Source organism: Falco cherrug, chromosome 8 (assembly GCF_023634085.1).
Source record: "Falco cherrug isolate bFalChe1 chromosome 8, bFalChe1.pri, whole genome shotgun sequence".
Taxonomy (NCBI): domain Eukaryota; kingdom Metazoa; phylum Chordata; class Aves; order Falconiformes; family Falconidae; genus Falco; species Falco cherrug.
Window position 1 is genome coordinate 54297177 of NC_073704.1, and position 19500 is coordinate 54316676.

General features: G+C 43.1%; 1 long non-coding RNA gene across 4 annotated transcripts in view; it reads left to right on the plus strand.

The window, feature by feature from the left end:
• LOC114015894 (uncharacterized) overlaps nt 1–19500 on the plus strand; it is a 258485-nt gene that overhangs the window by 67854 nt on the left and 171131 nt on the right. For 3 of the 4 annotated variants that reach the window (XR_008733466.1, XR_008733465.1, XR_008733464.1), the window contains exon 2: nt 9489–9574. This is a non-coding gene — a long non-coding RNA (uncharacterized LOC114015894). Of the gene's footprint in view, nt 1–9488; nt 9575–14041; nt 14418–19500 lie in introns of those variants that run through there. The other variant, XR_008733463.1, reaches the window with a different exon arrangement.

Below are 19500 nucleotides of genomic sequence, written 5' to 3' on the forward strand. Positions count from 1 at the left end.
TCACCATGATATCATCAGAACTGCTGGTTTGCCATTTAATTCTAGTGAGGTACAGAATGTTTCAAACCATGGCAATTAGCATTTGCATGGACTGGAAAACCTGGCTGAATGATATACGTGCATTTTTGAAAAAAGGGAGGAGGAAGAACAACAGAAGCAGTGAGATGCATGTTGGCAGGTAACTGCATTTTTCCCCCGGGCAGGTGCCTTAGCTATGTGGTAGTTTACTTGTATCTCTGCTGATCTGGACCATCTGCCAGGTCTTTGCCATTACTGTGCTGGAGGCATGGGGTTTGTTTGACATAATGTTGTGTTATAATGGAGAGTACTGGGATGTAGCTGTGCACGTATCCTGAAAATCCAAAAGTATCCAGAAAAAACAATGGAGATGGTTTAGAGATTTGTGTTAGAAAGTTTATTTTCCCTTGTTTTGCACCCACTGTCTGGGGAAGTTCTCTATGGGATGTTAGTTTTGAATATTTATAGAATTGTGGAATCATTTGGAAAAGACCCTTAAGATCGTCAAGTCCAACCATTAACCCAGGACTGCCAAGTCCACCACTAAACCATGTCCCTAAACACCACATCTACACGTTTTTTGAACACCACCAGAAGTGACGTTAAGCTGAAAATGTTAGTCAGTTTGCTAGCTTGGACCAAAGCTGACTGTCCTTCCTGGGATAAAACTCACCCAGAGTCTTAATGCAAGTTGGCTGAGATGACAGTGTTCCAGACTTCCTTTCTGGTACTTTCTGGACTTCTGTAATGAGCTATGGTTGGTGAAAGCACCAGGAAAATGAATTAAACAAAAATAAATAAAAAATGCATTGACAACTCATCCTTACCACACAGTTAAAACAAAGAAGCAAATAGACCCTCCCAAATCCTGTTCTCCCACTCCTTTTGGTCTCATAATTCCTGTTCTAAGAGGGGGGATTCCTCTCCTCCACCCAGCTCCTCTGGGTGCCCCCTTGTAGCCTTTCCTCTCCTGCTGGCTGAGCACTGAGCTATCTGCTCATCTGTCCCAGCAGTAGCTATTTGGAAGTTCTCAGATCACTGCATCCCAACAAAATTTTGGGTCTTTCATGCATGTGGAGACTATTCTGGGAAGGAAAGGGCTGTCTGTCCAAAGCCAGAGGCAGAGACAAGTCCTCATCATTGATGCCTGCTGATTCCAAGAAGTAGCTTTGGACTGTTCTTGTACAAAGGGCTGTCTCTGCTGCCTTGGGGCTGATGGGGATTTGGAGGGTAGCCACGCATGAGTGATTGCTCCCAATTACCCGTCATTGGTCCTAATGAGAGGGACTTTGGTACCAAAGACAATAAGATAAAATATTCTGCGTCTGTCTGTGTCAGTGTGACCTTAGAGCAATAGGACCAGCTGGTGGTTTCCAAATTACGTGGCCAGTGGCTACAGTCCTGAAGGAATCCAAAAACCTCCAGTGTGCCTATGAGCAAAATGAAGAGGGATGTGTAGCTACTGGCTTCATTCTAGGACACTGCAGTCCCTAAGTCTAGCCTAAACTCATTGCCAGAGCAATGAAAGAGCAGAGATGAGTTTGAGGAAGCGCAAAAGAACATTAGCTCACCCTGGAGGTCTTAAGCTGCCAAGGTTTTCCTGAAAAGGGAGCCGGTTTCATGCAGACAGAATACAAGGACTTGAATGTCCCCAATAGGAAAGTTTCTATTAAAAAAAACAAACCCAGACATGCACTTTCATATTAATGTGAAAATTCTTCTGTTGTTTATGAAATCAACTCTTTAAGGGGGTGGCGGGGGGAGAAAAAGAAAAGCTGTTTGTTAGCAAAATGAAATCCAGACAAATATTTATAGCTGCTTTCAAGTAGCTTGTTCTAACATGAGTTGACTATCCTTAATACCTTCCCTTTAGCACCATTAAGCATCTCACTGGCACTCAGAACAAATTTATGAATGTCTTATAAAAGTCAACAAGCCGCAGGAAAAAAATAAATAAAAAGGAGCCTTATGCAAACAGTGCTTCATCGCAAGAACTCAAACAAAGAAGGTCATATTCATCATTCACTGACAGAGAGGGAAAGCCAAGCAGACTGATGAAAGATGACACAAGACCTGGCTGACTTTAAATCTCCACCTAACAGGAGTTTCTGTAGGTGCTTCCAGGGTGGCCACACTCTTTGCAATCTGCTCCTCTGCCTCCTGCCACCTCATATGCTTTGGTAATTGCTGCTCTCCATCAGAGCATTGGCCTTTGTGTGGATGCAGAGGTAAGGGTGAACCCCAGGAGTCTGACCTGCAAAATCACTTGAGGAGATAAACTCCTCTCCAATGAAGTGTGCTGGTCAGTGGGTTTAATAAAACCAGGTGGAGGTGGCTTATATTGTTGGAGCCTGTCCATCAAACAGATGGATAGGTATCAGCACAGGGGAGCTGATGGTAAATCAGGTGGCCAAATGTGACTCTACATGAGATGGGAAGTGAGTGTGACCTAAGGTAATGTTCCCGCTGGATTAGGCTGTAACGTAACTTTTCTCTGTGGCTTTTCACGAGTTGATATAAAGGGGTTTTAGTTGTTGTTGGTTATCTGTTGTATTTAAATATTGTGGTATACAAACAGCAATTCATTAGGAGCTTGATGCAGTCAATGAGTCTTTTTATCAATTCCAGAAAGCTCCAAAGTCGGAAGGGTAATTTCACCATGAAAATGCCATTTTCAGTGACAACTACATGGTGGATCTCCAGAGGTCCAGGGGCTGTAGCAGGAGGAAAGATCTTATCCAAGGCAGTGAGGTTTGGCTCAGAGCATTAGTGGAAGCCAAGTCATCATGCTGTACTGTATGTACTGAGACATTTGGGACTGGGTTCAGGTACGGAGCATGGGTCTAAGTCTGGCTTTAGGGAAATGATAAAATCCTCGGAGAGATGGGGACTGTGGAAGGGATATGCCTTGGAGGATGAGAGATGGGGAAAAGGTTAGGCTGCACCACAGTGTGTTGATAAGCCTGGGTTAAACCTAGGATGAGAGGGTTTTTTTAGCATGTAGCTGGGTTTTTGGCAAAACAGTCATTCCGACTGGAGAAAATTCCTTTCTTGTGGCACCTGTGTCATTTCTGATGAATCACTGAATTGTTCTGCCAGCTCTCAAACCTGTGCTCTATTTTCCTTTCCCCCAGCTTTTGGAAATCTGATCAGAATTGAAACAGAGAAGGGTTTTGTATTCTATTCTTCCCATGATAGAGAAGTATATGTGTGCACACAGGTCACGCCACACAGATTGCCAGTGTGATGCAAGCCCAGCGCTGCATTTTGCTGAAATGAGAGTAATTCTCTCCACATAGCTGCAGGGGCAAGTTTCCCACAATGTGACCACTTTTACAACTCTATAGCCTCCAGAGCTGTCAAATACTTTGAAACTGGATAAATGCAGACCTTTGTTACTGTTTGTGATGTTCCTGTGTTTGAAGTTACCTGGCAAAAGGACTGCTACCGTCACACATCTGTTTGCAGTTGTTTGGAGACCATGTGGCTGATGCCAAGCAGAGAAGATGGCTCTAAGGTCCTTCCTGCCAGGACCTTGGTGTCTGAGCTGCAGGGAGGATGGAGCTATGGCAGTCTGAGCTCAGCCTTACGCTGTGGCTGTGGCATACCAAGCTGTCGACACCCTGCAGCCCCACGGTGGATATGCAGAGAGTGGGTTAGCTTGTTTCCCTGCTCCAGGACAATGTACGCTAAATGACTCTTGCTATTGCTATCCCTGTTGTTTTTATGCAAGGGATGCTGAGAAGCTCTGTTACCAAATATGAGTTAGAAACAGTCACTGTTCCTTGTTAAGATTTAATGCCACCTTCACGCGCAGGTCACTTAAACCTCACTGGGAGTGGGGGACAACTTAAGTGTGTCTATTCTAGCTCATGGGGCATCATAACCCTGTGGGAAGGCAGCTGTTACAGGACGGTTGTCATTTTTACCTGTTAACTCATGTTCAAGCAAAAATGCAAGATGTGTGCCCGTGAGAGAGCCTGCAAAGTCCAAGTGAGGGGAATGGAAAAAGGCAACCCTTCAACTTTCCATAATTCACACAGAAAAGGATTGGTGGGTGATGGTGGAGGCTGGGGTGGGTGGGGATGAATCAAGCAGGGGATGATGAAACAGCCTCATGGGTTTTACCAGTTCTAGCTAGGGTTGAAGTCTGCCTGCTGCAGTTAGACTCTCTCCTGCTCTGCAACCATGCAGAAGTTGAACAGTTCAAGAGTATTTGCTGCTGTAAATTGTTACCCAGAATCCCAGCGCTTTTGGCTGCCTATGGATTCTCTCTCATGCATGTCTTCTCCTTCAATATTTAAGGTCATTTTCTGTTTTATGGCATGACCTAAACTGATAACAAACCCCTCAATAGTTACTTTATCCACTTATTTTCTTCCAAACATTTTGTCTTGCTGAATTATTGAGTCGGCTGTAATGACCTTGATGTAAACATGTACTTTTGAACTTATGTGAGGATCAAAGACAAAGCAATGTTAAATGGAGGCTTGAAGCTGGAAATGATCCATGTGAAGTTGGCATCAGTCTTCCATCTTTTTTCATTCATTTTTGGAATGTGGAGCCCAGAGTGAATTTGCTCAGTTCAAAAGCAAAGAAAAGTAATTTTTATAAATGCCAGTGCTACAACAATTGCGGTGTCTGAAAGTCAATCTGCCTTGTTTCTTGTTTTAGTATGATCATCATCAATATAAATCATGCAGAAACAGCACAGAAAAAACCCCACACCGTGTTATTTTTCTGATGGCTCTTTTGCTTGGATTCTCTGACTGGACTAAAATGCCAACCAGGAAAAGTAGTAGATCTCTCTCAAATACCTCAACCTGCACTTGACTGCTAATGTGTTATTTGTCTGTAGTAATTCTCTCTGATTTCTTTAAAAAGTGAAGAAAGTGGGTGTTCAACATCACTAGGCTGTGTTTATGATATTGTTTTTACTATTATTGACTTTGAGACAAATGGACCAGCTGTTTATCGTTTCTACAGAGAGCAGCCAAAACTGTACTTAATAGTAAAGTTAAAACTTTGCTGCAGTGATCTGAAGAAATGAGGGATGAGTTGTGCTGGCAATAGCAGTTTTGCTTCACAGTTTTTCTGACTGCTGGCACTGGAATTGAAAAGTTTTGTAATCTATTAAAACTGACATTTAGCTTTGCTTAAGGTGACTTAGAAGTCTAAAAACAAATGCTCTGGAAATCTTAGATGCTGCTGTGTGGACCTGCAGAGAAACAGCAGTCCTTTTCAGAAGTGGCCTCTGATTTCGTCGACCTCCCCTCTTATATGCGTGACCTGAAGTACTTGAGCTGAGATTTGAGAGCATCTCCACCTTCCCTTGGCTTTAGCTGGAAAAGAAAGGTGGCCATCTGGGAAAATCAGGCCTGCTTTGTCCATTAGGTTGGACATTCAGAATGAGGAGACATATTTAAGCACCCTGACATACTGGCTGATGTTATGAGGGCAGTCAGAGCTGAAACAACTGCAATAACCCAGTTTCTCGGGTCTCCTACACTTTATCTTGTATCCTGTGCTTCTCTGTTGGTAGGTGGTAGGAACAGAAGGCTACCTGGGGTCAAGGACAAGAGTGGTTTTGTTTTTAAAAAGAAAACAAGTTGTTCCCCTCGGCTCGCCTCACATCCCTCTTGATGTTGAAATTAATAAAATCCCCCCCGTATCTGTCACAACTCCTTTATATGTTTGTTGGGTTTCCAGTGAGTAAGTATCTATAAATGTGTAAGAAGTTAATTTTCCAGGCTTTTAGTGGCATTAAACTGTAGATAGGTTTTTATGGAAACCTGATCCTCCAGCAGCTGTAAATCCCTAACAGTAACAAAAAAATTTGCTTTTTTTTCCAGCCACACAGTCTTTAAAATATTAACAAGTTTTTTAAAATTTTATTTGTACCAGTAGCCATTTTTGCAGCTGTTGAGCTGATCAACACTTTCATTTTTCTTCACTCCCAGCCCATCAGACATTTTTACATTTTTATTTTAGTTTTTTAACACGGAGGAAGCTGCGTTGACTTCTTGGTCTTATTCCTAAAAATATATTTCTAAGTGTAATTAAAGAAGGCTTGTCACTGGTACGTGCATTGCACAGAAGTCCTCTCTGATCCTGCGGAGCAACATTTTGCAGGCATAAATATGGAAAAGGCTGCTGCCGTTGTGACATAGCAACAAAATACTTCATATTTATTTGTACATGCCAGCCCAGTTCTGACATCAGTGGCACCAGAGCAGAGTCAGATCTGAATCTTCTTGGGACGTTGCAGTGCTGCACTGTGGCATAATGCTGGGACAGAAAAGGCTCCCAGTAACTTTCCGCTTGCCTCCTGGAGACCCTCTGCTCACAAAACCCGCTTCCCTGAAGAGGTTCTTGACTCCCAATTGATATTCTGTGCCTTTTATGACCCTCCAGCCCTGGCTTTGCCAGGAAAGGCAATGTGTTGGTAGGCTGTATGTAGCTCTAGAGTAGGGGAAGAGGACATTCTAAGGACCCTCACCCAAGGTCTTTTCCAACTTGTGTTAGACCCACTGCAAGGGACAGCCTCACTCTACATACTCGTTGTGGTGGAGAAAACTGTCTGATGTGGAAGGTGGGTGGGTAGGAAAAAACTTTGAGACTGGCCAGGATCCTGAGAGCTCATGATGCAGGAGAGGTCAGCATTGCCCATGCTTCAAGAACACCAAATTCTTTTAGACTGAGTCTTTGCATTGATGTGCCATTTGGAATGGCCCCTGAGACCTTTACACCCAGTAGTAGTGCCAGAGGGATTGGAGGGGAGGTGAAGAAGAAAGACTCAAGGTGGTGTTTCAGTTCAGACATTGTCTAGTATTCTCTAGTGCCTGGCTGCAGCTGGCTCTGCAGCACTAATGGTCCTGTCATCTGCCTGTGAATGTTTTACAGGTCCATCTTGGTTTGGATAAAATAATAAAAACAATTAGGAAAGAGCGTCAGTTAAATCAAGCATAAGAGCTCAACAGAGCAACAACTGAAGAGATCACAAAGGGCAGATGAGGAAACCAATGTCTGTGCTTTTGCTAGTAATTTTGGTCCTTTCTAGTTTGTAAAAGGAGGTGTATCGGGGAAGTTGCACAATCTGGAACTTGAATGGAAAATGAATAGGATTCACAGAAACAGACAATTCTCCCAAGGGAAAAATAAACTCCCAAGGAAGTGAATGGCTCAGTATTTTGAGCACACGGGTTACCAGCAAATGAGAATTTAACAGACCTGGCTGTGTATGATCCTTCTCTCTGCTGTGTAGCTCCGGGTTCAGAACACCTGTCAGTCATGGCCAGTGGGGTTTTGGTGTGGTGAAACAATGTGCCTTTATCCCTTCACTAGCAAGTGGTTGAATTTAGGTTGGATTTGGTGGGTTGTACTGACTATGGCTGACTCGATTTCAAACTTTTTGCTCAGCAAGTATCTTCTAGCTTGTATGAGGGAAAGAAACAACTCACTGAGGCAATCACAGCCAAGTGACATAAGCCCCAGCGCCACCCATTCCTGCTTGGTGCATTTCAGCTTTCAGTTATTGTAGAGCAGGTTTAAAAATAAGCTGACATTCACTGGTTTGTATCTGGGTTACCTTTCTCCTTCCATCGCCTTTGAGTTGGCAGTGCGTTCTTGGGCAGCACTCCCAAGTTTCTTGGAGGAGGCCATTTTTCACACCCTCTGATGCAGAATGCTTTGGGACCACAGTTCTGCATATTTTCACTGTCCTCTAAAGACTGATGTGGGACAAGATCCTGCTCTCCTTTGTTTAGTTGTTCTAAAAATCGGGCCTTTTGCTTGGACCATTGCCCAAGTATTTTTACAAGTCCAGACTTTCACTCTGCCCTTGAGAGCTGCTTGGGTTTTTTCTCAGAATTTTGTTTATGTATGTCTCTCCCTAGCCTGGCTTTTGGGGGGAAGGAGAAATGCGCAAGAAGAGCTAGAGGATATTGACATGTGTGATAAGTGGTTATTGTTTGTAAATGAAAAAAATCAGGTGCTCACCTTGGCCTAACATCCCAGGTAAGGACAGATCATCTGACAATTGGAGCTGTTGTACAGCGAATAGGGAACATCAAACACTATTTCGTTCACGATTACTTTTTTTTCCCCTGCCCCAGCAGAACTGTGTTGGCATGAAATCTAATCTGCCCATCAAAGCCAGTCCTATCACAAGGCCATTCCTTTCATCACTGCCGTGAGGCAGGGTTACATCAGACAAGGTGAAATTGCTGAAGTCTATCCACCACTACCCAGCAGTCACGTTCCAGATAGGCACGTGGTTTGATCTGTCTCGCTGCCCTCCCTTCCCTGTGGCAGCATCCTTTTCTCTCGAGCCAGGGAGCAGATCTGCAGGCTTTGCCCCTACTAGCAGAACATGGGATGGCTTGGCTGTGCTGTGAACTCAGTCAGGAGGCAGTTTGCCTCCTGCCTTTTTAATGTGGTTGCTCAAAGATACCTACTGTCATGCTCTGCCAGTTTCCATTAGACACAGGCAGAGGCTGCTCTGGGTTTCTCAGCCCCTTGGAGCTTTCTCCAGAAGTCCTGCCGTATCCCAGGGACTGCGGTGATTTAGCTGATGTGGATGCAATGGCCGTGGAAATGACACAGGATAGAAAAGAGACAGTTCAGAAAAAGCACCTACATTTCAGTTTTCCAGGTCTATCAACTCCTAAATTCCCTTTCAGGAAGGAATGTGTTTACTATTTTGTTTCTAATAAGGTTTTCGTCATCTTCCCCTTTTCCCTAAAATGGAAGAAGTAAAATGTGTTGTTACACGGCTGGAAACAGAATTTTCTGTGTCCAGTGTCCTCCTGAAGAGAGACGTAACTAGATGCATAGTCAGAAGTGTCTATAGAATTGCACTGTACACGGGACAAATATAGTTTTACAAATTGACATCATTGTTACAACTACACTGTATTTGTATTTCATGTATTAATTGCAAAATGCAGCCTATTCCTATTTGAGATAGATTTCAGCTGACACGTGCTCTCTCTTGGTGTTTGTAGTGGTCTGAAGCTGGAGTGTCTTTTGACTGCACTTGAGGTGTGCAAGTAAAGGAGCTTACACACAGGAGTAAATTGTAACCTGGATTTGTAGACCTATTCCAGCATTACTTGTGCATCTGCTTCTGTGTCAAGTTTTGGGATTGTATGCTCTGTGTTACATATCTTACTGATGATTTTTACCTGCCATAATTACAATTCCACTGTTGAAAATGTGTGAGTGAAAACGTAAGCGTGAGGATTCAAGGAGAGATCCATGGTAAACTGTCTGACGAGCAGCTCTTGAAGCCTACCAGACATTCAGGGTTCCTGCTGAAGTTGGGGAGTAGGTTCAGAAATGAGGAAGAAACCTGAGTGTGGACTTGAAGACTGATGAATCCAAATGAAAACTTCATAGGAATAAGGTAAGAGGCAATGCAAGGGGTTTTTCTGATTTTTTTTTTTTTTTTTTTTTTTTTTAATGTTTAGGGCCCATCCAAAGCACAAACAGTGGATGAATTCTACCTCTGCTAAGTTCCCAAAATGAAGCAAAGGCAACCCATATGGAAGCTAAGGTAACTTACATTTCTGTTACTTAAACCATTTAGTGACATTCCCAATGTCATAAAAAAGTCGCATTATTTCTGCCTTAAAGAATTGGACAAATCAATCAAGTTCGAGCCCTGTCTCCTTCCTTGCTTCTGCCTATTTCTCTTCTGCTGTGCTGGTTGTCCTGACAGTGGAATGATTCCAGCCACGTGCCCATCACTTTCCCCCTGAACTGCCTACCTAAGGTCCTGGTGCTGGGGATGTGCTTTGGCTACTGTGGAATATCATCAGTTCAATGGATTTGTGCAGCTTTGTCAAAACGGGGATATTGTGCAGAATACTGGTCTAACTGGACAGAACTGGGCTGGACCGTCTTTGGAGAAGGGGGTTTCTTTCACGTCTCTGAGAATTTGCTTGGTTTGTCCATGTGAAGTTTTCTAAACCTTCACAATGACAGTGTGGCCATGTACTGGAGAATTTAAACAGTGTTTTTGCAATGACTTGCAATCTTTAGTACCTGAGTCTGTGGGAAGGAACAGAGAAATAGCTGTACCGTGTCATTGCAGAAGTGCAAGTAGTCCTCTAGCTTGGGTCTGATGTGGGTCATAGCAGCTGTGTAAGGGGAAATCTGTAACACAGCCAGAATATAATGATGCTTTCCTTGACTATACCTTCCTAGCCTGCAGTAGGCTGCCACTGAGCAGCTTTTTGAGCCAAAGATTTGTTCTTCTTTTCCCCTCTCCGAGATCAGTGGCAGCTGTGGGCACTCGGTAATCTCTGAAGCCCGGACTTCTATATTTAAGTGTCTAAATATAGTCGTAGAGGCCTATGAGCCCATGGGTACCATTGAAGTGGACTGGAAATTTCCCATTTGCCTTTTTGGGGATTGGATCAGGCCCTATTTCAGGTAACCAGCTTAAAAAAAAAAAAAATGGATTAAGTGGCTCGTGCAGGATGCTGGAACAAATGGGACAAATGGCTGGCAAGGCTCAGGAGCTCTGGATGCCATTCCTGCGCTCCGACTGCCGAATTAAATTCATTCTTCTGTAGAAAGAGCTCAGGCTGGTAAGCATGCAGTAGAGGTGCAAAGGCATCTTAATTGCGTCTTCTCAGAGGACAGTGCTGCAGTGCTATTTCTTGCTCGCTGTTCTTTACAGCAACGTCTAGAGAGAGCAGCAGCTCACAGGATGCTTCAGTGTGACTTCTGCTTAATTAACAATAATAGACAGAACCTCCGTTTGTTGGCCCAGAAAGGACTCACGATTTTCAGTTCTTCTGTTAATCCTGAAGTGTCTATGCGTATCTCGTTATATAATTTAGCACCTCTATTTCAGATAAAGGCATTTAGAGAGGGGGAATGCGCAGAATCATCAGAATTTGCCGTAGCGGGAAGTGGGTATAATTTGGGGATTTATCCCATACCGGCTACAGCTACTAAACTCATCACGGGGAGATGAGCCAGCCTAGCAGGGAGCTGTGCTGCAAGTATGTGCTGGGGCCCAGATCCCTTTCCCTTTGAAGGAAGGGAGAGTTAAACCATTGACTTCATTGCAGTTGGGTTAAGCCTGTAAATAGTTCCATAACACTTGCATATTATTAGTTACTCTCATGGCCAGATCTAAGCATACTTGATCTCTGGAGGAATTTGACTTTGCATACAGTCAGACATTCCTCATTTCTCATTAGTTAGGTAAACACATGTGCAGAGAAGTTGGGTTTGTTGTCTTAACCCAGTTGCCTCTTCCTGAGAGGGTGATGAATGCTCTTTCAGAAACTGGGCAGAATATGGCATTTCTGAAAAGAAATCTATAGCTTGTCTCGCAGCAAACTATGGCTGTGACAGCTGAGCAGGGAAGGCTCAGGCCCTGCATAGGTTGAAGTCTTTTATGATGTGGGGCCATTGGCATCTGCTCTGTGTGTCACAGAACATAAGGACAACAAGTGGGTGATTCAACAGCTGGGATGGGAATGGAGGGGAATGGCAGTGAGCTGTCATCTGATGGCTATAGCAAAGGGAATGAGAGGCTTTGGAATACTGTCTGTAATTTAGCATGATTTGCTTTGTAGTATATTAAGCTTATGTAAACTACTCCCCCCCCCCATCTTCTATTCCCCAGTATAATTGCATGCCTGTTCTTTTGCAATCATACACAGGGAGAGACTTTATGGATTTATCATCAAGAAAAGCAATCAGTAGGTGCACTTGGTACATCATATACAAATGAGTGGGCTGCAATACTAGTGCTGGAGTGGCAGCCAAAAGGTGGGAAGCTGGATGCACACAAAAGGAATATGTCAAGGTCTGAGGTACTTGTACACTCCCTTCCTCAGCCGTCATGGGGAGTGATCACACGACTCAGCGCTGGGTTGATCCAGCATGGTCTTGTAGTGGGAGATGGCTTAATGCACTGGAACAGTCATCCTAACGTGACATGACGAGGGCATGGCTTGGCTATGCGGACTCGAGACCTTATTAGTATTGCTGCTAACGTTTGCAGTTGGGTTTTATCACTCATTAACTTGTTAGCCTGTTTTGATCTTCATTTGAACAAGGCCAAGTTGCTGTATCTTAATCATATGCAGTGTGCTTAGAGTTTGTGTTCCCTGTCTAAAAACTGAATGAGTTGCATCTTGTCTGGTTGGTATCTCTGGGCAAATTCCATGCAGAAGGCACTGGGTAGCCGCACCCAGGGCCAGAAATTTCTCAAAAACACCAGGGGTTGTTTTCTTTCCAATGCCACACATGCAAATGCAAAACACAAAGCTAACCATTTTTATTTGCAGTTTCCAAGTACAAAGGCTTGGACCTGGATGTGTGGGTAGGAAATCAGTCTAAAATTAGACTTACCTCACCTGACCTTGCAATTAAGCTCGATATCTAAGAATCCGTGGGAATGATCCCCAGGCCTGAAGTTATTGCCTGTTGTGAGCTGGGCTGTTTCCCTGTCTGAGGGTAATACTGTATTGTTCTCTTAAGGACTGAGTGAGTCACATCTTACATGAGCTGTTTTATCACTCTAATTAGTCCACATATTGATGGGGGTGGAAAGAAGGGTATACAAAAGGACAAAAGCAAAACATATTAGCAGTCCCTGTAAACTTTTGAGGCTCTCCATATGATTTTCTAGTCGAAAAATAAAACACTTCTAACTTGTTTCATCTAGACTGCAACAGTGAAATGTCTCTTCCATATGTCAGTGGTATAATCTACATAATGAACAAAACTTCACAGATGGACTGGCTGATGCAACGGACATTCTTTTCATAAATTGCCTCTCACTTTTATAATTTTCTTTCGTTTCCCACATGATGGGCTGAATATTGACAATTACTGAGCTATTACTTCCTATGTTGCATAACTTATAAAAGTGCTATAATTCAGTGAGGTGAGATTTTGTTCCAGAATAATCAGTGGCACAAAATACTTAGAGGAAAAGAAGGCAGACATTAAAAAGAGAGGACCTCTCCCCCCTCAAAACCCCAAAGACTGCTTTAGAATGTGTGTACCCTTTAAAAACAAATAAACAAACAAACCCCATTCTGATTTCATACTTTACTTTTTGACCAATGTCATTAAGTTAATGTGTGGTGTGGTGTGTTTTTGTGTTTGTGTGGTTTTTTTTTTTTCTCTTTTCCTCTCCCCACAATTTCTGCAATGATACAGCTCTTCTGACTGTCTTGGAACTTGTTTGTACCCTTGGCTTCTGAAGTTTTAAAAACTTGTTTTAGGTTTTATTATAAACGCTTTTTTTAAACTAAAGGCCTTTTAGGAATGCAGGAAAATATTTGTTTTGAAGTCTTGCTTTCACCTTTGTTGCTTTCCTTGGCCAAAGCTCACCACTTATTCAAATTCACAGAGTTCTAGGACTTCAGATTTTATTTCCGTAACCCTACTTGGTAGGTTAGAGATCAAATCCTTTCTGGATCTTCTCTCAGTCTTTCTCCAAAGATGGTTGGTGGTGACGTGGTTTTAAACTCTGGTTCAATCTAGCCTCCCAGTTATTGCTGGATCGGAGAGGTGAAGTCAGAGAGGTTGAATTTACTATGACCATGTGTCCAGGACCTGGAAAAGCTTTGTGGAAAACAAAAGTCTAGTTTGTATGAAAGACGGCATTTTCTCTTGCTGCGTTATTGGGATGCGTCATCCCAGCCAAGAACCTGGAAGACATTAAGGTAGATGTGATTGTCACAAACATTGAGGGTTTTAATTATTTTAATGGACCAGCTGCACTTTTAGAGAGTATGAGGTGGAACTGCAACCCACAAGTAGGTATGAAGGTGACATTTTGGTTATCCAGGAACAACAGTAATGTGCAAGAGTTCTCAGTTCTCATTGGGTATGTGTATGAGGAGAATATAAAATTTTATGTAGTGATGGTTTCCAATAAAAGGAAAGATAGCTCACTCTTGGAGTGAAACTCAGACATTAACCTGTCCAAAGAGTTTGCCTAAGGCCTCCCCAAACTCACACTCTCCTTTTTTGTCTTTCATAGTTGCCTGATTGCTGAGTCTCCAGCATTTATTCTGTGTCACTGCCTATGTCTGCCATCCAGCCGAAGGTGTGATTGCTCCACCTCGTGTAGCTGTACCAATAGCGGTGTAATGGCGCTGGCAGATGCTTGGTTGCCAAATATATTCACAAAGTCCCAGGTAAGCATACTGAGCCTGAGCTGAAACTCCCGCTGCTGCCAACCGTACTTCTGTGCTAAATAGATCAGGTATTGATAACACCACCCTGGGGATGTCTGAAAGAGCAATGCTAGTTCTTTGAATTGTAATGGAAATGCATCTTCAGAGGTTCTTTACAGCTAGGAGCGAAGCCATACTGCTTCAAGTAATAGGCAAGTATGGAGAACGTGCAGTCCCTTCCCTAAAGATTGTATGTGCCCTCCCAGAGAGGTATTTTTTGTTGATTCAGAAGAAATGCCAACGCCTCAGCTTTAAGCTGAAGCCTTTCATAGGGGTTTCCTTTCCATCTTTTTTTAGACTCTTTTCAGGTGTTGCACTAGATCATATCTCCCCTCCTGCCCACTTGCCTGGGACCATGACCTCTGAATGCCTTACTCTCTATTTTAGTCATATGGTCCCAATACTTTCCGGCACAGAGCTTGCAGCCTCTGCTTTACAGGGTGAACCAAAACCCAGGCTGGCTGAAACAACTCGTTCAGGGACTCACCGACAGGTGGGGGCTGAGCTAGGAACTGGGTCCATGTCTCTTGAATCCCAATGAAGTGGTCTGCTGGCAGCTGTTTCCTTCTCGCTTTTAGAGGAAGGTAGAGAATGTCATGATCTTCCAGAAGATCAGCATTCTGCTGAAATTGTAGTTCAGCTGAAACAAGCTCAAACCCCACTTGTTAAACCTGGGTGCCAGAAGTGAGATGCATCCACTTATATTTTGTCACATTAAGGCATGCCACTTCCAGAAATGATGTCTGTTCTCAGCTTCCAGAGCTGCACTTACCCACTCCCTTTGCAAACCACACACTCTCTTTTGAAGCCTAGTAGATGTGCTGTGCCTATAGAGCTCATTGGGATTGGTAAATCTGGAGCCAAACTGTAGTCTCTAAGGGTCACTGATACCTTCTTGAACTGGGGGAAAAATGTCATCAATGTCAAAAGTAATCACATGCTTCAGGCAGCATTTATGCTTTGATCAATTTGAGATTTCCTTGGGGAAGGGAACAGAGACCATCCATTCCTGGTCCCACCTCAGGTAATCCATGGCAGAGGGAAGGAAGTGAGCTCCTGATTTGTTATGGGCTGTTTGTAACACGGTGCAACTGCTACACAATGGAAAATGAGGTTGCATTTGTAGACTGAATGATTCCTAGTTGAATATCCATTCAGTTTTGTCCTTTTCTGCTCATTCGTCACTAGTATACAGACCATATTTCCTCTAGCATTTTAATTTCAGGTTAGCAACTGATTTGTTAAAAGTTGTTAATCTTTGGGATTTTACCCACCTTTGAGCTCGCTGAATACATAATAAAAATGCAATATCCAGATTATATCATATAACTGAAATTTGTTGGAGAATACACATAATATTGTCATTGTCTCCTTGACTGGATGAGTTTGTAAGCATTTCCAAAGCAAAAGCAAATGTGCTTTCCATGAGCACTTCTGCCAGTAAAATCTGATTTTTCCAAAGCTTGTGGCAAGCTAACACAAAAGATGTGTGAGCATGCAAAGAGCAAATCTATATAAATATTCGAGTGAACATTCACACTGTTAACTCTTAAGCTGCCCTGGATTTCTGCATTTCTTTTGGTTGGGAAGGCATTTAGTCTGTGCAGAACCTCTGGTTTAGATGGCTGTTATAGTCTGGCTTTATCCCTACATGTTTTCATGGAGACAGCTGACTTGAGCAAGTTGTACTGATGCAGTGGGCCACCCCACTTAGTGCTGCATTTCCATTCTAGCCTGCTTTCCTGGGGACACTGAATGGAAGGAGTATCTCGATGTTGTTGAGGTTGGCTGGGACCTCTGAAGTCCGGTCCACCGAGTCCAGTTCTGTGCCTGCAGGCAAGGATGGCTAAAGCAGGCTCCTCAGGGCCATGCTGAATGTCTCCAAGGATGGAGACTCCACAGCCTCTCAGGGCAACCTGTTCCATTGTTCAAACCACTCTCACAGTAAAGCAACATTTTCTTGTGTTTAAATGGAGATTTCTCTATTCCAGTGTGCCCATCGCCCCTTGTGCTTTCACTGAATACCACTGGGAAGATTCTGACTTTGTCTTCTTTTCTCTACCCATCAGGTATTTATCCACTAAGCTCTGTATTCCTGCAGTCAGGCAATTTCCTAAGAACTTCACCATTTATTTAAAAATAGGATTTTTACTTTCTCAGTCAGAGGGCCATTTAACATTTTTACTCTGAAGGCACAGGGACTAGGAGGAGGGTGGAGTTTGGCTTAGAAATGACATCCAGCCCTGTACTCTCTCCTGCAGAACGTGCTGCCTCCCACACCGGCAGCTCTCCTCTCCGTAGCGATGTGCACACCTATGGCATCGTGTCGCTATCACTCCATAATATTAGGCAAATAGCTTTTGTTCTGCTTGCCCATGTGAGGGAATGTTAGCTGGTGCAGGAGAGAGAAAGGTGTATTTGCTTTCATAGCTCATGCTGAGACACTAGTGTCATTTACCCCTCCTCCTTTCCATCTTCCTCGTGGTCTTTGCCTTATTATAACTCTGCTAGGGACAGAGAAAATATTGGCTTCCCTGGCTGGTTAGTGCAGTGGCAACTCTTTTTTTTTTTTTATTTTATTTTTTTTTTTTTTAAAATTAGTCCTAATTAAGGAGTTGTCTTCATGATTTGTGGTTTTGTATACTGGAAAGCAGGCCAAGGCTGTCTGATTTCATTTCTGTAAAAGAATGTAACTCCAGTTCCTTGCCAGTTTATACCATTCCCCATGCCGGGCAGTAGATAATTTCTCATGGTCCCAAAGCTTTCAACAATACTCCATTATGTTTCATGACTCATAAATGGGCTGGTGCCCATGGAAAGCCATGTGTCTCAGTGCAGGCAGTACAGCTCCCTGCAGTATGTTTGAACTGATTTCATAGCCTCCAGACCTAGCATGGTTTATTATTTTCATGACTTGCTCACTGTTCTCATTGTTGCTAAGACCATATTGCATCAGTAGCAGGGATAAAATTAAAGGCCCTGGTGCATTTTGATGCAAAATTAAAAGCATGATATGGGGAGCTTCAAATGAATGCAGAAGAAAACAAGATCAAACAAAAGGCTGAACTAAAGTTCAGCGCTAATAGCTCTTTGAGATAAGCGGCTCATATAAACTGTGGCGACAGCTGATAGATAAGACGGTATTATCTGGACCTGTGGTGATTATTGCTGGCTTACCTGTGCGCTCAGGGCTCCGCTGATGAATGTTGCACACGTCCTCTCTATTCAATCAGAATAAATTGAAGGATTAGAAAAAATATGATACATGATCTTGAGTCTGCTCCTGCAACTTTTATGGAGCTGAATCAATGAAGCCAACTGTTAACTTGCATAATTATCATTACTTACTTCTTTCAGCCTGCTAAGTGCTGTGCAAACACACATGAAGCCACAGTCCAGACCTCTACACCTGAGTAAAGGTTGGGAGATTATAGTGTTGCATTTATGGCCCAATCCTGCTTTCATTAATGTCCATGCAAAAACTGCTGGTTGGCTTCTGTCCTCAGGATTTTTTTAATCCTGTTGTGATTTCCTGGGGTTTTGATTCAGTTGGCATGATCCCAGCAGCCTTGTGATACGGGGAGGGCTGTTCCAGAGGGGTTAGTTCGGAATGGAAGCCAGAAGGGGATCAGTTTAGGAGGGTTGAATGGAGTGGTTTTGTCTGCTGTTTTAAAGCCATTTTGTAATACTCGGATAACTGATTGAAACTACTGCCAGGTACTGTTGCGAGCATATGACTGTGGAAATAGCTCCTTGAGTAATAAGAACAACAGAATTTGAAAAAAATATGATTTGCATTATTTTTCTTGGTTTTTCTTTTTGTTTTAGCTTGGCTAATAAAACTGAACAAGTCAGTATTGCATTATTTGCCTAGTTAGATTCACTTTCAGATGCTTACATACCAGGCTAAAACAACATTTAGGTTGTAATACTATAGGTTGAAGCCTTATTTATTTTTTAGTAAACAATCCCTTCACATTTTTATTCCTCTCTGTCTCTAATAGAACCGTTTATTCAATCTTAGATATTTGAATTTTTTAAAAAATTGCTCTCAGATTTAGCCTCAAAAAAGCATGTGTAAAGTATTTTTAAAATGCACGTTCTTATTGAAGTTGCTCTTTGTTACATAATTTCCCATTTGCTATTTCTTTCTTTTTTCTGATTTGGCCAGTTACGAAGTTTTTAATGTACATATTTATTTGAGAGGACTGAATATATTTGGTCTAGTGAAAGAAAAGTATGTTCTATAAACAGATCTGTTCCTTCAGCAGAGCTTCATCTGTTTAGTAATGTTTTTGGAAGGAGTTGCGGCAGTAACATTGGAAATGTGCTTGGTTGCTTGAAACAATCACTGGGCATTTGTACAGAAAGCAGAGATTCAAGTCAAGAAGCTTTAAGAAGTAAAGCATGTGTGGATCTGTTGTGATGCCTAATGATTCATTTAGTGTGCTGTGATTAATGATTATAATGACTATATGTGGTAATCCTGCTACCACCCTCACCTCCCCCTTCCTCTTTCACCCCTTTTTCCCTTGAAATAGGCAAGCAAATAAAAACGCAGCAGCAGACAGCACCAAAGGCGTTGTTAGGCAGGCTTGGCTGGCAGCAGCCATGTGTGTTTACCACCCTCAGCAAGATTCAGAATTGATTCAGGAGTCCAGGATTCCTGCAGCCTGGCCCATGCTTGTGGCTCCCATCGATTTTCCACAAGCTACAACAGAGAAAATTCCCCACTGTGGGCCCGGCTCAATGACTGCAAACTATGGAGGATGCAGTCCCTCGCTGTAATTAAAAGTGCCTTCCCATTAGTTTACATAGCTGGAGCCCAAGGACCTGGATTTGTTCGCTGGTGCTGAGGGGGGCAGGAGCAGTCTAGCTAATTGCTAGATGAGCTTTTCCGTTGCGCAGAGTCTGGTCCCGTGACCCTAGACAGGTTTCATCGCAAAGCAAAGGGAAGATTTATTTATTAAAGCACCAGGCAAAGGTACAGATAGATAGGGAAAAGATTTGGAAACAACCTAAAAACCTTGTAGTGTGCAGCAGCCTGGGGAACTGTTTACCCAGCTTTCCTGAAGAATGCCCTCCTTCCATCCCACCTCTGACCAACTCCAGACTAGCCACCTGCCTAGACATGCTCCTTGGGGATTTTTCTCTCAATTCAAATACAAATGCTATGCTGATAGCTTGCTCAGGAGGTTGGCAGCTAACCTACTCCGGGTGCAGTTGCCTGAATGTTTTCCCCAGCAGCAGAGGCAATCTGGAA